Below are 18,672 nucleotides of genomic sequence, written 5' to 3'. Positions count from 1 at the left end.
ATACAACCTAGAATATTGTCTGGGCTACAACTAGAAAGGCAGACTTACATTACAATCAACAAGGCGGCATCAAGCCCATTAAGCAGGTTGCTGAAATAAAAACCTCGAGATCTTGAGAAGGGAGAGTCGTCTGCCATTATGTTAGAAACAGTATGATAATTACACTACCATTATTGTTACTGTCATCACCTTTTATAAAGGCGCAGCTAGTGTAGTGGTATCATAGTACCCTCCCACGGTACTGACCGGGGTTCGATTCCCCGGCTGCGCAGTTGTTTGTTTAGTTAAGCCTGTATTGCGTTTTCCGAGCATCCATTATCGTAATTGCCCTTTAATCTGCTGGAAAACAAGGCCATAAGAATAATTTTGCACTTGAGTGATTTGACCAAGGTTAGGATGTACGAATAGAAAACTTGGCGTAATTACAAATGCAAAGAAAACTCTGTTGATAATAAGATCGCAAGAAAGTCTCACATAAAAACACAATAATTTGCAAGGGTTTGTTTAGCTTGTCTAAGGCAAGCAAGGCGAGTTTGACTATGGTTTTGGTGAATGCAGATTAGGCTTGGTTCAGGGCATGACAAACTAATGTATTGTGATAATAGGCTAGGATGTTGCGTGTGGATCATCACAAAATATTCGTTTGACATCTATGAGCTTGATGGGCAATTTCTACAACAAAGATGATAGGAGGATTCACCATTTGAAGGAGGTTATATATTAAGATGCCATCTTATATAAGCAAGTAGGGGAATTAGATGGAGTAGGAAACAATGGCGAACATGGAGTGGCAATATATTGTTGTCTTGATGGAATAGGAGCATCTCAACAAGGGTTGAGTCGGAGTGGGTATATTATTTGAGCGTGATTGGAAATTCAATTCCATATCATAAACCCAAAAGTGTGACTACTTTGTTGGAGTCTGTGAGGGCGCTTTCAAAGTAGTTTCCTTGCAAACATTTTCTAGGGCAATTGGAGTCATGGTAGGCACAGCCTAGCCTACTACAAGAGGCGCACCAAATGGTTTGGGCTTGTACAACTCTAGTGATTGGATGCTATTTTGTTCTTCTTATGTTTATTGCATTCCCTCATTAGCACTTGAGCTATCTCACCAAGCTTCCAAAAGGATAGAGTAAAATGTATATTATAACAACTAATGATCGACAATTGGATGCCCACTTGTGTGCTTCTATGACCTTTGGTGGTTATCTACACAAATGTTCAATCAAGGGCAATGGATGTAGATGGTTTGAGTGCTCAATAGCTATGACGTGCTATAGTATAACACTACCTATCTATCTAGGTGCTAGAGATTAGCTAGAGATAGACACATATAGATGGTTCGATCTCAATTTACAATCAATGTGGTCCAATCGATCCACAAACACTGCCCAACTCTATGTTTATGGTAATTTACAAATCACAATGTCAATTTCAATGTTATTTTAGTTTATAAATTGGCATAAATTGCACTTTATATTCACAATGGCAAATTCAAAACCTTTATGTTTAGAATGTAACTTTCATCTGTAACATAACTTCAATATTCCTAATCTCTTCTCTCTACTCTCAACTCTCTCCTTACTCCCTACCTCAATATGCTTGGTTTTCTTACTTGTGTATTTTGTTTGGTATCTTCTTTTTATAATGTCACAAGGACACATGTGAAGCCCAATCTAGGTTGTGAGATATTTTTGTTTCAAAAGTTTGAAATTCCCAACAAGGAGAGTATTCTTGAAAAACCCACCCCTAAGCAAAGAAGGTGAATGATTGAGTATGAAATAGAAAGAAGGCAAGACCATCATGGAAATTCCCCATAGTATAAATCTCCATGTCTCTTGCTCACTCTCCTTGTTTAGAAGATAGAGCTCGTTGAATGATGCTCCTTTAATTTTGTAACCTTTACATGTATATATTGGCATTGATCTACAAGGTGTTCCTAATTGTAGGATGAGCACAATGTTGCAATTTATAAAGAAGAGATGCGGTTGAGAGAGGTGCATTTTCTAGATGCTACCTTTGAAACAAAAAAATATATATCATTAAAAAAAGAAGAGGACAAGATCAGGAACAAAGGTTATAAGTGTCTCACCATAGCCAAACGGACTCATGGTGGAGAGGAGTTCTTTACCATCCTTAAGTTTAAAATGGGGAGAAAAAAAATATGATGGTGATCACGAAGGATAAACTTTGTACAATTTATCGTGCAAATATGTCATCCAATGGGTAATTATGTGTGAGTAAGATGAATGCCTTTTATATTGCAATCTAAAAAACCTTATTAATGTCTAACATTTAAATCTTGCAACTGCTTTTTCCAAACATGAAAAAAATATAAAATCCATTCAAATATATGTCCATGAGAGTAAACATTTGGAATAAATAGCTAATAACAACTACATGTAGTTTTTTCATTTCAATTGCACAAGTTGTGCAAATAATGTAGGCAATAGAAAACACCAAAAAAAGATCCATACAAGACATAGTAAGCTAGCAATGCAAACTCTAGTCACATGCATGCTCTTTGGTGTCTTTGATGTATATGCCATATGACAAATAGGGTAGGCACCCTCCAAAGCAAAAAAATAGGTGTTCTTAAGCTTCTCATAGCATCGATGAACATATGTATTTACTAATAAGATGAATTATTTTTATTGAAATAAGTGTCTCTATCTGTTGGGATTGAAATATCCTCTTTATATTGTTTTGCTATTGATTACAATCATAGGTTCTAATTGTGCACATGCAATGAGGTGATTAACCACCTTTTGTTCCTATATTGAAATGCAATAGATTGAGTCTAACACTATAGTACAAAAGGGAATATATATACTCAATGGAAGAATATTTAAGTGCTTTGTATTAAAAAGGATCCCAAAGTGTATATATCCTTTTACCTAACGAAGATTGTATACATTGTATGGGCAAATATGGTAATATGCTTCAAACTTTAATGCTAAAACTCCAAAGTTTCAATAATTTTTTGAATATTTACTCAATTTAAAAATTATTATGGTTGCTCAAACAACTACCTTTTTCTCTAGATGATCGATCTAATAGATATCTATAAATATATCACTGCTATAATTTCACAACTCAAATCATGTTAAATATTCAAAAAATATACCAAAAAACACCCAAATTGTACCAATCTTAAAATGCAACTTTTACAACCAATCCAACTTAGTTGAATTAGGTTTGAGCGTGTGTTGTAGGGTCTTTTGTGAAATTTATACACATTTTACTTCGATGGTCCAGGAGGTTCAAGAAAAACATTTTTGTATAAATGTTTACCTGCAAAGCTTTGTAGTCAAGGTCGCATTGGGTGGAGTGAGGTTTTCTTTTGGGAGCGGGGGGGTGCCAAGTTGTGGGGGAGTTGGTAGAGTGGCCTCTGTGCACATCATAGGATACTGATACTTTTTGACAAATTTTCTTCATGTACAGCATGTTTTGAGGTGTGCAATTGTAGGACTAATATATTTTTAGACACCAATGAGATCAATCACTTAGAGAAAAATGTAGTTGTTTGAACCACCAAATAAATGTTAAAAATAGGATAATAGTAAATGTCTAGAGAAAAATATTAAATCTTAAGCAAAAATTAGAGAAATCGATGAAAAACTAATAAAAATACGATGAGTTGCAAAGCATGATTTTTTTGTGAGGATTCTAATAGTTTTAAGACAATAGATGAGCTTACAAGGCCTTTCTTAGTCATTTTGGGTATAGAGATCACCCTTTTTTAATGTATGGAGTGATACAGTATGACCTTTTGGTGCAACTTTTGCAACCAATTCAACTTAGTTGAATTAGGTTTGGGCATGTGCTGTAGGGTCTTTATGAAAATTCTACCTTGAAAAGGCTGCGACTTTTACTCAAGAGGTCATAAAGAGGTGATGCTTATACTAAAAAGGATCCAAAAAATGCATTTTGAGCTCATTTATAGCTGTAAATCAATCAGAATCCTCTTTAATATTTACCATATTTTTATTAGTGTTTGGATTGTATCTTAAATTTTGGCTCAAATAATTACATTTTTCATCACATAATCTTGTTGTAATATGTTCATGGAAGCAATTTCTAAGGATGATTGTCTGAAATGGATATTTACTCAATTTATAAATTATTATGGTTGCTCAAACAACTACCTTTTTCTCTAGATGATCGATCTAATAGATATCTATAAATATATCACTGCTATAATTTCACACCTCAAATTATGTAAAAGATTCAAAAAATATACCAAAACACACCCAAATTGTACCAATCTTAAGATGCAACTTTTACAACAAATCCAACTTAGTTGAATTAGGTCTTTTGTGAAATTTAGTTCTTAAGTTGCATCTTAAGACCTAATTCAACTAAGTTGGATTTGTGAAATTTAGGTCTTAAGTCACTACTACTCCCTATATACGTGTTTCTGGTGATAACACCATGGTATCACTACAAAGCCCTTACAACCACCCCCTCCACCAAAAAAAAAAAAAAAAAAAAAAACTCACTCCACCCAATGCGACCTTGACTACAAAGGTAAGCTTTGCAAGTAAACATTTATACAGAAACGTTTTTCTTGAACCACCTGGACCATCCAAGTAAAATGTTGTAGGGTCTTTTGTGAAATTTGTACAACATTTTACTTGGATGGTCCAGGTGGTTCAAGAAAAACGTTTCTGTATAAATGTTTACTTGCAAAGCTTACCTTTGTAGTCAAGGTCGCATTGGGTGGAGTGAGGTTTTTTTTTTTTTTTTTTGGTGGAGGGGGTGATTGTAAGGGCTTTGTAGTGATACCATGGTGTTATCACCAGAAACACGTATATAGGGAGTAGTAGTGACTCAAAGCCCTGCCTTGTTTCCACTCTACATGTGATTCCCTATACCCAGTGGTGAACCCTCTTATGTGCGACGTCACAAGGGTGTAGTCCTGGGATGTGCCTATGTTATACTACTTCTTTGATTGAATAATACAAGAGTATACCTTGATCTCACATATCGTGTTACCTTCATGTGCTGTGTTGAGTCCATAACGAGTGTAAGTGCATCACTTGGGATCAAAGCAACTCTTGCTCAAAGTGAAGGAGTGCTCATGGAAGCAGGAGAGAAGATCCAGTGCCCCGAAGAGAACGAAGTCGTAATGACCCACATCGTGACGTCCCGTGTCACGACGCCCCGCGTTGTATCGACCCCTGTTGCGTCGGCCCCAACGTGACGTCCCAACCCCGACACCACCCACCATCTAAAGACATGACGCGGATTCCCCGCGGCACGAACACCACCACCAAATGCAAGACACGGCATCCCCGCGCCGACCACAACGCGGCCTCCCCACGCCGACAATACTACCAAACCACATGGAGGACGAGAGGGAGAATGTCACCCTCCCAACATTGGAGGAGAGGAAAAAGAGTAGAGGGCAAGAATGGAGAGTAGCCCAAGAAGAGAAGGTAGTCGGATTAGAAAGGCAGTTAGAGGGCATGTCAGGCATGCTGGAGTCAATTTGGAGGAACATGCAGATGAAGAAAGAGGAAGAGAAAAGGAGGAAACTAGAGGTGGAGCAGGGCTATAGAGATTGGGTGTTACAGCAACAAGAAGAGGAGAAAAGACACAAAATGCAAGAGGAGATGGATAGAATGGGTAGAGAGGAGGCATCTAGGAGGACGCAAGATACAAGGAAAGAAAAGGAGAAGGTAGTAGAAGCAGGAAACAAGAGGAGGGACAAGAAGAAGGATAAGAAGCACAACCAAAGGGAAAAAGAAGACAGTGATAATTCAGAAGATGACTATGGAAAATTCAAGATGCCCCAACCCACCAAGTATAAAGGGGAGAGAGATGGGCTGGTCCTGAAGAAGTGGAGGTGGATAGATACTTGAAGTATGCCCGAATAACCAAAGATAGGAAGGTGGAAGTGGCAACCATTTACTTGGAGGAGGATACTGCTAGTTGGTACCTGCTGGAGCAAGAGCAGGGCCACACCATCTTTCATGGGAAGAACTCCAGGAAGAACTTAAAGACTACTTCGTTCCAAAGATGGAGAAATTCAAAGTGAGAGACGAATGGAGGAACCTCAAACAAACACAAGGGAAGATGAAGGAATACGTCAGCAAATATAGGTAGATTATGTTGCAACTACCAAACATGGATACTGACACAAAATTACATGGATTTTTATTTGGGATGCAAGAATGGGCTAGAAGGGACGTGGAGAGACAGGAGCCAACCAGCTTAGCAGAAGCCATGAGAATTGCCGAAAGACTAGTGGACCTAGAAGGCAGGAGAATGGCCTAGGGGAACCAAAACAGATTCAACACCAACCTCAACAACAATTCATGGACCCCGAGGCCCAATGCCCCTAGAGGGCCATTCACGGACACGTAGAGCCAAACCCCCAATACCACCCCGACTGCGTCGCAATCCGCATTGGTACCAAGAGGAGCAACAGGAAGATGGGGAAACAACCATTACAGGCCAACTCCCAATGCATCATATGGACCTACAAGATCAAATATAACATGGTGGAGACCCCCAAGCCCTTCCATCGGAATCATATGCTTCAGATGCGAGGGTCCACACTACCAAAACAGACGCCCTGTGGAAGATGCAGCCTCATCAAGCGGGTCGAGGGTGAACGCCACTAGCGCATATAGAGGAGAAAAACCACAACCACTGCATATCCAAGAAATCCCAAGCGGAAGTGATGAAAGCATGGACCACCCAAGGGTGGGGACAGTCAGCGCACAACCCCAATGCATGGCAACCCGAGTAGCAACAATCCACCACCTATACATCAAAGGCAGAGTGAGCGAAGGGAATCAAGCCATCATGGTGGATACAAGAGCCACGCACAACTTCATTACCCCATAGTGCGCAACCAAACATGGATTGAAACTATCTAAGGCCCCAGAAGGACCAAAGAAGTGAAACAAGTCTTTGTAGTGCAAGTAGAAGCTGGAAAATGGAAAGCAAAACTCAACTTCTTAGTAATCCCTATGGATGATTTTGAAGTGATCCTAGGCTTGGAATTCTATGACAAATATGTCATTGCAATGTTTGGGAAAGGAGTGAATGAGACGATGCTAGATATGCAAGGAGAAGGCGTCAAAGTACCCTGTGAAAGAATGCAATTACCTTGCAGGACTCCAATCAAAGTACAAATGAAGGAGAATAAGCCAGGAGTCTCATGCCAAAACAGTGAAGCCAAGTGCAAATCAACCAAGAGGTCCAACCCAAGCAACACCAGTCCAAAGGACCATTATCATGCCACGTATGATGACGTGTAGTGCCAAGCAAGTAGAGAAATCAGTCAAGCAAGGAGATATGGTCTACTTGTGTATGATCCGACCCATTGGGCAAGAAGACAGCAAAAAGCCCAAAAATCAGAGCAACAACACAGAGGTGGCAAAGATACTTGAAGCATTCAAAGATGTAATGCCATCGCAGCTACCAAAGGGCCTACCACCCAGACGAGATGTGGATCATAAGATTGAATTGATTCCAAGATCTGCCTCACCAACCCGAGCACCCTACCACATGAACCACAACGAACTCATGGAACTAAAAAAGCAATTGCATGAATTAGAGGAACAAGGTTTTATCTGCCCCAGTAGATCCCCTTTAGTGCCCCAGTGTTATTTGTCAAGAAGAAGAATGGGGAACTTAGACTTTGTGTAGATTATAGGGCCCTTAACAAAATCACCATAAAAAACAAATACTTGACCCCCCTAGTGGAGGACCTCTTAGATAGATTACACGGAGCCTAGTACTTTAGCCGCATAGACCTTAGATCAAGTTACCATCAGATCCGCACAGCAGAAGAAGATATCCCTAAAACAGCCTTTCGCACCCGATATGGTAGTTTTGAGTGGTTAGTCTTAGGATTCGAACTAAGTAATGGACCAGGCGCATTTTGTGGCCTCATGGATGGAGTCTTTAGACCTGAGATAGATGTCTTTGTCATTATCTATATTGATGATCTACTAGTCTATAGCAAAACCTTAAAAGAACACAAGCAGCACTTACGATTTGTCTTTGAGAAGCTGCGGCAACATTAGCTATATGCCAAACCTGAAAAATGTGAGTTTGCAGTAAAGGAGTTGGAATTTTTAGGCTTCGTTGTAGGAGCAACTGGTATCAAAGTGAATCCTAAGAAAGTGGAAGCTTTCCAAAAATGGCCCGTACTAAAAACTGTAAGAGAAGTGTGAGAGTTCCTCAGCTTCACAGTATTTTGTCGGAGGTTCATCAAGGATTACAACCTCATCACTACCCCCCTCTCCCATCTCACCAAAGAAGATAACTCTTTTACATGGGGGAGTGTGCAACATGAAGCTTTTGAGCAGATGAAGAAATGCATGAGTCAAACTCCCGTCTTGAAGGTACCGAATTTCACCAAACCCTTCGAGATCTCCACAAATGCATCTGATTATGGCATCGGAGGTGTACTGGTGCAAGAAGGCTACCCCATAGCTTATGAGTCCAAGAAATTCACAAATGCTGAAACAAGGTGGAGTACACATGAGAAAGAGATGCTGGCAGTCATCCACTGCCTCAGAAAATGGAAGCATTATATTCAAGACAAGCACACAGTAGTCTTCACAGACAATATCTCCCTCAAATACTTCCAATCACAGCCCAAGCTATCGGCAAAGCAAGCTCACTGGCTAGATTTCCTAGCAAAATTTAACCTAGAGATTAAACACAAGCGCGGCTCCACCAACAAGATAGCAGATGCCCTAAGCTGTAAAGCTGACTTGAAAGCCGTTAATGTGGTCAATAGCAACTTCATGGAGTTAGTCAAGGAGGCCTTCGAACAAGACCACAAGATGCACAAAATTATCAAAGATGTGGAAGCTAGCAGAACCCCGCATGGAATGTACACCCTCGAGGAGGGTATCCTATTTGTAGGCAAAAGATTGTATATCCCCAACAATGTGGAGCTAAAGAAACTCATCCTCCATGAAATACACGATGGTAAACTTGGAGGACACAAGGGACAAAGCAAAACCTTGGAGGCCCTTAGAAAGCAATTCTTTTGGCCCAACATGGAGGAAGTCATCGACTACATCAAAACCTGCCCCACTTGCCAACTTGTAAAAGCACCACGCTCAAAGCTAGCAGGATTACTTGCCATTGCCCATACCAAACTGCCCATGGGATGTCATCAGTATGGATTTCATTGTGGAACTTCCCGAATCCCATGGGTACACAATCATCTTTGTAGTGGTGGACTACTTCTCCAAGCAAGCCCACTTCATCCCGGCCAAACCACCACTAAACGCTAAGGAGGTAGCCCGCCTCTTCTTCACACATGTATTCAAACTCCATAGCTTACCCTTGGCTATAGTATCAGACAGAGATGGAAGATTCATGAGCGACATGTAGAATGAACTCTTCAAGACCCTGAAAACACAGTTGAGATTCTCCTCATCCTTCCACTCTGAAATAGATGGACAAATAGAGAGAGTCAACCAAGGCATTGAAGATTACCTCAAAAGCTATGCTCGAGTGGATCAAAAAGATTGGGCCTTGTACCTTGATGTCTTGGAATTCCATTACAACAGCTCCATCCACTCGGCCACGGGTTACACGCCCTTTGAATTGGCCACATGCAAAGAAGTCATTACCCCACTGGCCTTGGCATCAGGAGCGGCCAAAGCAGAAGATCAAGATGCAGAGAAGTTCCTAAAGAAATTCAGAGATCACCATGACTGAGCACGCCAACAAGAAGAGGAAAGCCGTACTATTCACCAAAGGCGACATGATCCTAGTCAGCTCTAAGAATATGTCACTTCCCAAGAACATGACCCCCAAGTTCAACCACCGCTACTATGGACCCTATCGAATCACTCAAGTGTTGAATGAAGTCACCTACTAACTCAACCTGCCAGACAGTGTATGTGTCCATAATGCTTTTCATACTCGTCTTTTGCGCAGGTTCTATCCCGATAACCAATGGGGACGACGCGTACCAATGCTCCATTCCAACGGCCCCTTTGAAATAGAAGCATTCCTCCGACGCCAGGAACAAAGAGAATACCTCAAGTACCTCACAAAGTGGCGCAAGCGTCCCCTCAAGGAAGCCACTTGGATTTTAGAAACGGAGGCTCGTGAGCGCGGCAAAGACACCTTCGCCCTTTGGCTCAAGGAGAACCCCACTACTCCTTCCAATGCCCCTTGAGCTTCTCCAACAAACAAGCGGTTCTCAATCATAGGCCCACAACGCCTCCACTCAAATGCAATTGAGTCGAGGGTGGATTCGCATAGTAATCCCAACACTAATAAATCCAACAAAGCCCTAAACACATCTAGATGAGCATACACTGACCAGCTTGCTAGAAACGGCTGTGTTAAGACCTCCAAGTCCTAGTGTGGCAGACATTGACCAATCTGATTGTATAGATTGCATTAAGACCCCTCGGTCATATAGACTGGCAAACACTAGCCAACTTGTTAAAAAAAACTGTGTTAAGACCCCAGATGAGTCAAAAATAAACACTGCCCTTAGATTGCTGAGGACAGCAATCCAGTAAGTAAGGGTGAGTATAAGGGCTTTGTAGCTATACCATGGCATTACCAGAAACACCTATATAGGGAGTAGTAGTGACTCAAAGCCCTGCCTTGTTTCCACTCTACGTGTGATTCCTTATACCCAGTGGTGAACCCTCTTATGTGCGGCGTCACGAGGGTGTAGTCCTGGGATGTGCCTATGTTGTACCCCTTCTTTGATTGAATAATACAAGAGTATACCTTAATCTCACATATCGTGTTACCTTTCTGTGCCGTGTTGAGTGCGTAAAGAGTGCAAGTGCAGAGGGAGGGGGCGTGCCAAGTTGTGGGGGGAGTTGGTAGAGTGGGGTTTTTAACCCACCTTGCAATTGAACGAATATCTCAAGCTTCTCAAATGGCACATAAGTAGACAAAGGAAAAAAGAGATGGGATGAGAAAAGAAAGAAAAGACAAAAACAGCAAAAAGGAAGGAATACGTGAAAAGAATATGTAAATATATTTAAAAATTTTCTCAAACTTTAAAAACTATAAAAGTCAAAACGCTACTTTTTGGGTCCTAGTAAAGTTTTTTAGGGATGGGACTATTAAAGACAAAAGGGAAGAGAGAAGAGAGACAAAAGGAATGGGACTATTGTCATCGATCAAGTCCTTAAATCTTCAAGACCATGGTCGCCCTTCTTATGTCAATAACCCAAAGTTGTTTCTCCACTTGCAATCGGATATTTTGCACAAACCCAATGTAATATTTGGAGATGCCATTGAGACTTGCTTTGTTGTTGGATATCTGCTTCCTTCTTTTTGGGTAGAGATTCCTCCTCAACTGAGTATTGAGGCTTGCTTTCACTGGTCATTCCAAATAATTATTATTGACCTCTTTCTCTAGCTAATCATCAGCCATGTCTTAATCCTGGAAAAATCAAGCATTATTAACATAATCTTCCTCATCAGAGCTTTCAGAGGATTCTTGATTTGAAGAGGGGTATTCGGGAAGACCTGGTCTTCCTTGTCCGCCAGAGGTGATTGATCATCTTCCTTTTCCTCTTTGTTCAATTGCAAGCAATCTCAGATAAAAATACCCCTGCATCGAGCACTTAAAAGCATGCATTTGGAAGATTTCTATAGATAATCTCGTGTATTCCCATTACCAATCCAGTAGCACTTTTAATAAGCACAAATTCTTTCGATTTCCTGCTAAGAACAATCTAAACCAAAATCTAGGGATGCCAATGCAGGTTGATATCTGAATAGGCTCTCCACCCCAATATCATACATAAATATACATATATGATCTGGGAGGTTGGAAAACTGCACCCACACCAGCATCTTAGTGGGTTTCTGACCATCAGGGTCAAATAACTCCATTCTGTTTTATAGAGAAGCAGGGAATTGGGAGTATCCCTTGCTCATACCCCAACACATTGACAGCCATATCTCTACATTCAAACAGGAATGCAAAATAAGAATTTTGGAGAGTACCTGGTTGATAAAACCCTATAGCACCAACAGCATGCCTCAAAGCACTTCAGGGGCAGAACATGAACCATGATACAGACCAATTAAAGGCCATGGCACTTTTTCAGCTGGTGATTGAACCCTTCACCAGGAAGCAAGACCAAAAAAGCATCTCGATCATCCTCCATGAAGCCTCCTTCAGAGTTTGTAGCAGCAGTGCCAATTGAGTTGCCAATGTCTGGATTGTTGTTGCAGATTCCTTCTCCATTGCAAGGCTCTTTAGAATTTTCACTTCCAGCTGCTGCTTTTTTTTGTGCAGAGCCTCCCGCCGGCCCACATTGAATCCATTCATGACAGCCTTGAGGCCCTGTCAGGCAGGAGTCCTCCAGATAACTGTGGGCTATCATGATCTGTTGCTTCATTCTGGAGACTGTTACAGGCCAAATGACCAAGGCTACCATTCTGAAATAAAGGTTGACCTGAATTGACGAGAAGAGAGGCACACATGGTCGGATACCTTGTTTGGGACTACTTGTTGAAGTTCGTGGATTTCATTGTTGATATCATCCTGCAAACCAATGCCATGAAGTGACGTGACAAGAAGGATTTGCACAAGCTACATACCCTGAGTAAGACGTCCCAGGAACTGGGGTTTGCAACACCAAATGTCGCCCTTTGGTGTTCTTTCCTGCCACAACGGTCACATGGGGCTTTTTGCCTTTCTTGGAGTCTCTCCTACTGCCACTATACTATTCCCCTCGGTTTCCACTATACAAGACTTTTGCCGGGATCTAAATGTTCCAGATGTGTATTGAGCAACCATTTACACATTTTCTAGAGAATGAGAATCTCTCTCTATAAAAATTTTGTGATACTTAAGTAACCAAATACATATTTAGATTGAATAGGGTTCAAAAACAAATGCAAAAATTGGCTATACTGAATACAAGGGCCTGAAAAGGTCACAATCAGGTCGAGTATGCTCTCTCTCACACTATAAAAACTGTGATAACTTGTTAGTGAAGTCACAACAAAATAGGTCTGAAAATCTGGGGTTCCTGAATCAAAGCCAGGGAATTGTCCAGGTAGTCAGCTCTAGCAGAGTCAATTAAATTCTGGTAGTGGTTTTTCTCAGTCCACCCGTTACACAAGAGACTCATCTAATCAGTTGGACTTGAAATTTTTAAGCGTTGCAGCTGCTTATGCTAGGGTCTGGGGGCTCATAATCTGCCAGGGTATGACAGGAAGCTCAAGAGGAGTGGCCAGGAATCTGGCAAGAGGCTTTACTTGGTCCAAACCATATTCTAAGTGACTTTTCTGCTCTAGTCAACTGGAGTGAACGGTGACGAGACGAAGGTGCTGTTCAAAATTACCTGCTCACTTATGCTGAATGTGTCACTGCATGCATCCATATGATCGGCAAATGACCAGCAAGTGGAACCATCCATTCAAATAAGAGTTGCCCCACATTTCAATCCTCTAAACAGTCAACCTGTTCAAAAGCAAACACCCTGTTTGCTTTGGCTGCCAGATTATCAGCTGTCAGTTCCAACTTGCAGCGGTTCAATTAGTTTGTATTCAGAGTCCTAATTTGTCACCCCCTTCTGTTTCTTAACCTAAGCCATACAAGCTGCATGGGAGCAGACTGATAATGCTGCTACCTAATAATTACATGCTTCCCAGATGCACAGATAATACTAGCCATCAGTGTACTAGTTTTAAAAGGTTGATCATTTGATCCCATATGAAGTTCAAGAAGATGAATTTATTTCACATTTTCTAAAACTAACCTGTAGTTTCTCTGGTCTGAATAGTATACATCCACACTGGAAGTAGCACAAAAGATGTCTTGGAGTTGTACTAACACCAAAAATCCCCACAGACACACTTCCCATTGTCAAAAACATGAAATCGACTTGTGTCCTTCACAAAAATTATGCGATTCTCTCTTTTTGATATTAGAGATATGGCAGAATGACAGTCACTACATATTTGCATATTTTTGACAACATGCACAGGTGTTCCATTAGGTGTATTGATAAGGGCAAATGCAATTGCCAACTTTTCAGTATGTCCACATAACACACTGTTCTTTGGAACACTGGAACTGCTTTCAGGCACCTGATGCAAACCGGGGAAACAACCACCTTGTGACACTTTATGGCCTAAATATTTTAGCCTTGCATGAAAAATTTTGATTTCGGAATGCTTATAAGACCCAACAGTAAATGAATGGACAGTTCCACGCGCATCAGTCCACCAAGACTGTCCTGGCTTCATCCAAGCTTGCTTCTGCACTCTCATAGCTTCAATCTTGTCTGCTTCTTCGTGCATACCAGCATCTGCATAGATATTGCTCATAAAGACATAACTTGCAGGTTCCTTTTCATCCAACTGAACTGCATGTTCAAAAGCCACTCTCCCAAGCTTCACATTTCCCCATTTTTGACAGGCATTCAACACAATAAGCCACAAAGCAAAATCAGCAGAAAATGGCATTTCCTTGATCATCCCTACTGCCTTCTCGAGGTGCCCTGCACGAGCAAAGAGATCAACCATGCAAGTGTGGTGCTTCAAAGTTGGGATGACACCATAGCAAGTGCGAACAATTTCAAAGTACATTTGCCCCTTATCCAATAAACCTGTGTGGTTGCATGCATTTAGAACAATAGTGAAAGTGGTCACATCTGGTTTAATACCTTCTCCAATCATTTTGTCAAATGAACGGAAAACATTTTCAGCCTTTCCAAGCAGGGCATACCCTGTCATGAGTGCACTCCATGAAACCACATCTCGAACTGGGAGCTTGTCAAATACTTCCTGAGCTTTAGCAAGTAAGCCACATTTGGCATACATGTCTACCAATGCAGTGCCAACAACCATATTCTTTTCAAGCGACCCTCTTTGAACAATCTCCTTGTGTATCTCTTTGCCCTTATCAGCAGCTCCTATGCTGCCACAGGCTTTCAATATGCATGTGTAAGTGAATGCATTTGGAGACAATCCCTCATATTGCATTTGTTCAAAGCACTTCACTGCTTCCTCAGCAAGACCATTCTGAGTATATCCTGCTATTAAAGCACTCCATGAGACCACATCATGAAAGGGAAGCTTGTCAAACACTTCTTGTGCGTTTGCAAGCAAGCCACATTTGCTGTACATATCTACCAATGCAGTCCCAACAACAATGTCTTTGTCCAGCAACCTTTCTCTAACAATCTCATCATGTATTTCTTTGCCCTTATCTGCAGCTCGTATGGAGCCACAGGCCTTCAACACACAAATAAAGGTAACTGAATTTGGACAAAGGCCCTCAAGTTGCATCTGCTCAAAACACTTCAGTGCTAGCTCACCATGCCCTTCCTGCACATATCCTGCAATCAGTGCACTCCATGATACTACATCACGATATGGAAGTCTGTCAAACACTGCCTGTGCTTTTGCAAGGGAACCACATTTGGCATACATGTTGACTAAGGCATTGCCAATAAAAATGTTCGTCTCCAGCAAACCCATCCCAACAATTTCTGCATGTAATCTATTGCCCTTAAGCAGATCTTTCTGCTCGGCACAAGCTTTTAATGAGGCCACAAGTGTGCGTGGCCAGCCAGTGTCCTGCTGCACTTTCTCCTGGATCGAAACCTTCTGCTTGTGTGACCTGTTATGGATTCCCTTTATCATCCTGCTATTTCTACAATTTTTTTCTATTTCTAGTACCACCGTCTCTTCTTCTTCTTCTCTTGCTTCCTCAAGTGCTTGAGGCATCGTTGTAAACGCTTCACGAATCCAGCATGTAGTGTACGAGCCATTGATCCTTACAAAATCGTGGTGCTTGTCCTTCCACAACAGGTCCCAACCTGACAAGCTGCTAGGTCCTTCAGTTGCTGACGATGACAACGGCGATGGTATGCTACAATGATGACCAAACTCTAGAGTACGGCTTCCAGGTGAGAGGAAAGCATGGCTCCCCCTTTCGTCTTCTTCTTCTTTTTCTTCCTGTTCTTCTTCTTCTTGGACTTTGGCGAGGTGACGGGATGAGAAAGATCCAAAGGCGCTGTGCTTCTGCAAGCAATCATCGTACAGAAATGAGGAGGGGAGGATGGCCGTGCCAGACATGCAGTTAGCCAGCAGGCTGGAGCATGGCGACTACTTAATTCACAGAGACCTCCTTAGATCCAAAGAACAGGGCCTAAAAACTCAGAGGTTTAACATCGAGGTTTTTACTTTTAAAGAGAGTGCCCATGCGCCACTTTTCATGGCTTTTAGGTTACAACATTGGCTGTGGTCCTACAGAAAACCGAAAAGCCCCGGGCACCCCCTCCCCCCACAAGGTTACGTGGTGGTCGTCGACACCGCCACCATGCGCCCCCGGGTGGGTTGGTGTGGGTAGAGTTTCCCTGTTTTGCGGAAAAACCCCAATCCTGTTGAGAAAGTTCCTAGTGTGGCTTCTCCACTCAAAACCACTAGCCATTTTTGGCAATTTTACACACTAGCCTGGCGGACGGACAACCAAATGGAAAAAGGCCAATCGGAATGGTTTTTGCCTTCTGAGGAGCTCCCCCACCCTATTGTATGTGTCATTTGAAGGAGTGTTTCTCTTTCTTCATATTGCTCTATTATTGCTTTCATATGAATGTGCAATCTTCTACTCATCCTTGCTTCGACAATGATATGCACCCCTGCTTCCACATCAATTCATCATATTAAAGAGAGTTCTATTAAAGGCACTACATCCTATGGAGATGAGTTACATATTGCCCCACAGTTCCCGCCAGCAACCACCATGTGACCTTGGGGCGTTTTCCATTTTCTATAGGATCATAGCCTATCACAACACCTCAAAGTTCCATTTACTAAAGCACTAATATGACATCTTAAAGTTGAACACTGTATAATCCATTTCATTTTGTCTCATCATTTATACTAAGTTTCATCTAAAATGTACACCTTCACGTTCATTGCATAAACCATTTCATTTGAGGCATCAATATGAAATAGAATATGCAAGATTTAGATTGGAAACTCATGATTCATAAGAATGTTCCATTTCAAGAGAGGGAGCACTTGTTCTGTCCTTGGGTGGATTGTGCACTCTATGGATTCTGAACTCTTCAAAACTAGATCAAAATGAGCTCACCTATCATGAAAAAAGCAAACATAAACATGATTAGGATGGAAAAAAATCCATCATCATGTAACCAGAATGGAAATTTAAAGTAAAACAAATGTACATATCTCTCAATAATTGTTTGAGGAAACATCAGTCATGCTCAGTCCCCCCTCTATCTCACGCTCTATTGATAAAGATAAGAGGGTAGCCCATTCGTGAAACCCCTTGATGTAATCCCCTCTATCACTTGTTAGAGGGTGTATTCCTTGTACGCAATTGATGGTGCAACTGTGCATCCCACCATGTGCCAGCATACGGTGCAAGAAGGAAGGCGAGGGAGCCTTATAGTGCACACACAGGAACAATTTTGTGCTTTGTGCATTGAGAGACCCATCTCGTGCATGCAACTCTCCATTCACATATCTCACCTCTCTATTGGATATTCTGGTCACTCACCCCACCCTCTATCTCACGCTCTGTTGATGAATACAGAGGGCAACCCATACTCACATCCCCATCCGGTTAGGATGAAAGCTCTCAACACTCTAGGGTTGTTGATGAGGATCAACTTTGCCTGGTTGATGTTGTCAACATGGGTTGGTTGATGAAGAGGTATACCCAAGGAGGTAGCCAACAAGTTTGGTGCTTGAATTACATGTGGGAAACTTAGTCTATTGTAGGAATCAGAAGTACTGATGAGGTTACATGATTCATCGCACTAAGGGAGGCAACTCGAAAACTTCTTCTGCAAAAGTTCAAGTTAGTTGCTTCTTACTAATCCAGGAGAATATTCTTGAATCCAAAGAGAAATAATATCTAAAAATTGATTTCATGGAATCACTATCACCTACCTAGTCAAAGTCATAGTTTCCCACAAGAGAACTTTTGAAACTATATGTGATACCATTGTCAAGAGTTACCTTAAAGTATCTAAGCATGCTTTTCAATGACTTTCTTGTGGTTTGTTTAAGTACTCAAAACACCTACAACAAGACTGATATCTAGCCTAGTGTTACATAAGTAGATGTGTAATATTCTCGCCATAGCACTTAATATCAAGAAATGAATTCAAGCTTGAGACATTTTAAAAATTACTCGTTGAGCTATCACATAAGTGACAACATGCAATTTTCATAATATCAAGTCTTACATTAAATCAATTCCGCATTTTGACATGAGAAGACACCTCAATGTTTCTAGCCAACAAAAAGCAAAGATGCCTCATAAATAATACTACGATGGCTTGATCATAAAATTTTCTGCATTATATTTGATTTAGCATTCCCGATTCCATTTAGTATGTTGAGGATCGCATTGATTTCGTAATCGCAAGACAAATCGCAAAAGCCTTAATCAGTAGACAAAGAACACGCAAGAACGAGCATGATATTGAGTAACTTAAGTATCAAAAAGTATGACATGAATTTTTAAACTAGATAATCATGAGATAACTTGGCCAAAAACCACCATATGAAGTCATTTTGAAGAAAAAAAAAGATGCTTTTGAAAAAATATGCCAAAATTCATGACATTTTTTATGCTTAGAGGGAGAGAAAGTATAAAATAATCATCCCCATGGCACCATCCAACAGGTGGGCAATCAAAATGCAGTT

At 41.2% G+C, this 18,672-nt stretch overlaps 1 non-coding gene and 1 pseudogene across 1 annotated transcript; one reads left to right on the top strand and one right to left on the bottom strand.

Annotated features, from left to right (window-relative positions):
* Window positions 1–200: 200 nt before the first annotated feature.
* On the top strand, window positions 201–271 carry TRNAG-CCC (transfer RNA glycine (anticodon CCC)). Its single transcript has one exon. It is a non-coding gene; the product is annotated as a tRNA-Gly (tRNA).
* Window positions 272–14,055: 13,784 nt separating this feature from the next.
* On the bottom strand, window positions 14,056–16,167 carry LOC148031501 (pentatricopeptide repeat-containing protein At4g38010-like; annotated as a pseudogene).
* Window positions 16,168–18,672: the final 2,505 nt, after the last annotated feature.

This window comes from Lygodium microphyllum, chromosome 9 (assembly GCF_053477565.2).
Source record: "Lygodium microphyllum isolate KBCC chromosome 9, Lygodium_microphyllum_v1.1.10, whole genome shotgun sequence".
Classification (NCBI taxonomy): domain Eukaryota; kingdom Viridiplantae; phylum Streptophyta; class Polypodiopsida; order Schizaeales; family Lygodiaceae; genus Lygodium; species Lygodium microphyllum.
The sequence above is the reverse complement of the archived record's forward strand: the minus strand, read 5'-3'. Positions and strand labels throughout refer to the sequence as shown.